Genomic DNA, 5,602 nt, shown 5'->3' on the forward strand with positions numbered 1-5,602 from the left:
GACGAGGGGGCCAGAATAGCAGATCACTTACTTGACCCAAAGATCTAAACGCTTTTATATTTGTTTATAGAGGGAGTTAAAAATAGAGAAATGTGCTCCAACATATTTTCAGAGTTCACATATGTAACAACGGTAGTAACTTCAATCTCATGCATCGTCAAAGCTCCCCCTCGCTGCATACCATGTTACCGTATGAATCATAGAAAACTCCGGAGCGTCGTGGAAATTAGCCATCTCCTCACACATGTAAGCTGTGGACGTTGTCAGTTTTTTCTTTCTTGACAAGGTAGACTTCTATTGCTACAAATAATAATTTACATCCATGGGATGGACATAGATGCATTGCATACAACCAAGCCAAACAACTAATTCCTAGCTAAAACCAAAACGCCACAGGAGAAAATGACATGACATGCTTAGACACTTGATTGGGTTTGATGGTACGACGGATGGTGGTTTGCAGCTCTCCCTCATGATTGTATTTTTTTCGTGAATACGCAAAGCTTGCGTATCTTTTCATTGATAGAAGGAATAGAATGAGTATATAGGGGTACAACACATGACACGAACGCATGCAGACGTGAACATGGTGCCCGGAGCAGAGAGACAATGGATGCTTAACCCGAACAGAAGATACATCACAACTAGATCTACCAAGCCCAAACCACGAGCGACAATGCCGAACCAACAAGAATTCCAACATCACCCGAACCAACACCGGGGACACCGCGAGCTAGCTAGATAGCGTCTTCAAGAAGAAGGAGGACGTCGAGACGCCGTCGCCATCCGGTCCGAGGTAACCAGACCTAGGGTTTCCCCTGAGCTCGAAGAGGAGAAAAGCTGAAGGCCTTGGAAGCGCCTCCAAGAAGGAAACGACATCCGCGGGCGCCGTCGATGATGTCGCTTGAAGCTACGTCGGTATTTCCCCAAAGAGGAAGGGATGATGCAGCACAACGGCGGTATGTATTTCCCTCAGATGTGAAATCAAGGTTATCGAACCAGTAGGAGAACCAAGCAACACAACGTAAACAACAAATATACACAAATAACAACTACTCGCAACCCGACGTGTAAAATGGGTTGTCAATCCCTTTCGGGTAGCGGCACCAGAAATTGGCAAACTAACGTGAGAGAGTTGTAAATATTGATAGATCGAATGCCAAATAAAATAAATTGCAGCAAGGTATTTTCGTATTTTTGGTTCAGTAGATCTGAAAATAAAAGGCAAATAAAATAGATAGCGAAGGCAAATAATATGAGAAAGAGACCCGGGGACGTAGGTTTCACTAGTGGCTTCTCTCTCGAAAATAGCAAACCGTGGATAAACAAATTACTGTTGGGCAATTGGTATAACTTCAAATAATCATGACGATATCCAGGTAATGATCATTATATAGGCGTCACGTCCAAGATTAGTAGACCGACTCCTGCCTGCATCTACTACTATTACTCCACACATCGACCGCTATCCAGCATGCATCTAGTATATTACGTTCATGGGAAAACAGAGTAATGCAATAAGAACGATGACATGATGTACGCAAGGTCTATCTATGTAGATATAGACCCCATCGTGTTATCCTTAGTAGCAACAATACATGCGTGTCGGTTCCATTTCTGTCACCGGGATCAAGCACCGTAAGATCGAACCCACTACAAAGCACATCTTCCCATTGCAAGATAAATAGATCAAGTTGGCCAAAGAAAACCCAAATATCGGAGAAGAAATACAAGACTATAAGAAATCATGCATATAAGAGATAAAAAAAAACTCAAATAACTTTTATGGATATAAAAAAATAGATCTGATCATAAACTCAAAGTTCATCCGATCCCAACAAACACATCGAAAAAAGAGTTACATCATATGGGTCTCCAAGAGACCATTGTATTGATAATCAAACGAGAGAGAGAGGAAGCCATCTAGCTACTAACTACGGACCCGAAGGTCTACAAAGAACTACTCACGCATCATCGGAGAGGCACCAATGGAAGTGGTGAACCCCTCTGTGATGATGTCTAGATTGGATCTGGTGGTTCTGGACTCTGCGGCGGCTGGAATTGATTTTTGTCAACTCCCCTAGGGTTTCCGGAATATTGGGGTATTTATAGAGCAAAGAGGCGGTCCGGGGGGCACTCGAGGTGGGCCCAACCCACCAGGGTGCGCCTGGGCCTCCTGGCGCGCCCTGGTGGGTTGTGCTCTTCTCGGAGCACCCCCCATGCGCAACCTTGGCCCATTAGGTGTCTTCTGGTCCATAAAAAATGTCTCTAAAGTTTCGTTGCATTTGGACTCCGTTTGGTATTGATTTTCAGTGATGTAAAAAACATACAAAAACAGCAACTGGCACTTGGCATTATGTCAATAAGTTAGTACCCAAAAATGATATAAAATGATTATAAAACATCCAAGATTGATAATATGACAACATGGAACAATCAAAAATTATAGATACATTGGAGACGTATCAGCATCCCCAAGCTTAACTCCTACTCGTCCTCGAGTAGGTAAGTGATAAAAATAGAATTTTTGATGTGGAGTGTTGCCTAATATGTCATATCATATTGTTTTCTTTATAGCATGGACATTTGGACTTTTATATTGTTCAAAGCAATAGTCTAGTTTTGACATGATAACTTAAATACTCAAGCATATCAACAAGCAACTATGTCTTTCAAAATATCAATGCTAAAATAAGCTATCCCTAGCCCATCATACTCAATCATTGATCCATTCATGAAACACACTTGCATATTAACTACACCCAATGCTCAAGTACGATCATAGTGCCTCTTAGTTAGTGCTTTTATAAGATAAGATGGCGACTCAAATTCAAAAATAAAAATTACATAAAGTAAAAGAAAGGCCCTTCGTAGAGGGAAGTAGGGATTTATAGAGGTGCCAGAGCTCAAAGCAAAAAACTTAGAGATAAAAACATTTTGGGAGGTGTGTCATTCCCACCAACGAAAACGACTTAGAGTTCCCAACACTTTCCATGCTAGATATATCATAGGTGGTTTCCAAACAGAAAATAAAGTTTATTCCTTTTTCCGCCATACTTTCATTTTCCATGGCTAACGTATCAACTGGTGCCTTTGATACCAATACTTTTCAAGGAATTTATTATTTGATAACATAAAGTAAATTCATTTTTCATTTCGGGACTGGGCATGCCTAATACCTTTGCCTTACTCTCGTTCAATGATAAGTGAATAAACACTCATTGAGAATAACACATCTAGCATGGAAAATATTAGCCACCCCTCACCGCTCTGCGAGCGAAACGAACACATAAAAGAGACGTTTATTTTGAAAATTAGAGATGGCACATACAAATTTGCTTAGAACGGGAAAAGAATACCGCATATAGGTAGATATAGTGGACTCATGTGGCAAAACTGGTTTAAAGGTTTTTGGATGCACAAGTAGTGATCATACTTAGTGCAAAATGAAGGCTAGCAAAAGATTGAGAAGCGACCAACCAAGAAATGAATAATCTCATAAGCGAGCATTAAGCATAATTAACACTGAATAATGCACCACAAGTAGGATATAATTTCATTGCATAATTATTGACTTTCATGCTTGTATAGGGTATCATAAACCTTAACACCAATATTCTTACTAAAGCATAATTACTCATCAAAATGACTCACATATAACATCATTATATCTCAAAACTATTACTAAGAATCAAGTTTATTTTGTCCAATGATCTTCATTAAAGTATTTATTATATCCTTCTTGGATATCTATCAATTTGGGACTAATTTTCATATGTTGCTTTTGATAAGCTCAAACAAATATAAGTGAAGATCATGAGCATAATTTTTCTTTCTCTCAAATTAAAATAAGTGAAGCAAGAGAGAATTTCTTGAAAATTTTATTAACTCTCAAATAAATCTAAGTGAAACAAGAGAGCATTTCTTAAAAAATACTAAAGCACACCGTTCTCAAAAAGATATAAGTGAAGCACTGGAGCAAGTCCATAGCTCATAAAAATTTAAGTGAAGCATAGAGAGCAATTCTAAGAAGTCATGACATAATTTTGGCTCTCTTAAAAAGGTGTGTCCAGCAAGGAATCGAGACTTAAAACACAAAATAAAACAAGCAAACTCATATCATACAAGACTCTCCAAGCAAAACACATAGTATGTGACGGATAAAAATATAGCTTCGAGTAAAATACCGATGTTCATTAGAAAAAGAGGGGATGCCACTCGGGGGTATCCCCAAGCTTAGTTGCTTGCTCTCTTTTGGATAATAGCTTGGGATGCCGAGAATCCCCAAGCTTAGGCTCTTCTTGTTGGGGAACGTAGTAATTTCAAAATTTTCCTACGCACACGCAAGATCATGGTGATGCATAGCAATGAGAGGGGAGAGTGTAATCTACGTACCCTCGTAGACCGACAGCGGAAGCATTATGACAACGCGGTTGATGTAGTCGTACGTCTTCACGGCCCGACCGATCAAGCACCGAAACTACAGCACCTCTGAGTTCTAGCACACGTTCAGCTCGATGACGATCCCCGGACTCTGATCCAGCAAAGTGTCAGGGAAGAGTTCCGTCAGCACGACGGCGTGGTGACGATCTTGATGTTCTACTGTCACAGGGCTTCGCCTAAGCACCAGTACAATATTATCGAGGACTATGGTGGAGGGGGGCACCGCACACGGCTAAGAGAACGATCTTGAAGATCAACTTGTGTGTCTAGAGGTGCCCCCCTGCCCCCGTATATAAAGGAGCAAGGGGGGGAGGCCGGCCGGCCCTTGGGCGCGCCAAGGAGGAGGAGTCCTCCTCCTAGTAGGAGTAGGACTCCCCTCTTTCCTACTCCTACTAGGAGGGGGAAAGGAAGGGGGAGAGGGAGAAGGAAAGGGCCCCCCCGCTCTCCTAGTCCAATTCGGACCAGAGGGGGAGGGGGCGCGCGGCCCACCCTAGCCGCCCCTCTCTCTCTCTCCATTAGGGCCCATAAAGCCCATTACTTCTCCCGGGGGGGTTCCGGTAACCCTCCGGCACCCCGGTTTTCTCCGAAATCACCCGGAACACTTCCGGTGTCCGAATATAGCCGTCCAATATATCAATCTTTATGTCTCGATCATTTCGAGACTCCTCGTCATGTCCGTGATCACATCCGGGACTCCGAACAAACTTCGATACATCAAAATATATAAACTCATAATGAAACTGTCATCGTAACGTTAAGCGTGCGGACCCTACGGGTTCGAGAACAATGTAGACATGACCAAGACATGTCTCCGGTAAATAACCAATAGCGGAACCTGGATGCTCATATTGGCTCCCACATATTCTACGAAGATCTTTTATCGGTCAGACCGCATAACAACATACTTTGTTCCCTTTGTCATCGGTATGTTACTTGCCCGAGATTCGATCGTCGGTATCTCAATACCTAGTTCAATCTCGTTACCGGCAAGTCTCTTTACTCGTTTCATAATACATCATCTCGCAACTAACTCATTAGTTGTAATGCTTGCAAGGCTTATGTGATGTGCATTACCGAGAGGGCCCAGAGATACCTCTCCGACAATCGGAGTGACAAATCCTAATCTTGAAATACGCCAACCCAACATGTCCCTTTGGAG

The sequence above is a fragment of the Triticum dicoccoides genome, chromosome 1A (assembly GCF_002162155.2).
Source record: "Triticum dicoccoides isolate Atlit2015 ecotype Zavitan chromosome 1A, WEW_v2.0, whole genome shotgun sequence".
NCBI lineage: Eukaryota > Viridiplantae > Streptophyta > Magnoliopsida > Poales > Poaceae > Triticum > Triticum dicoccoides.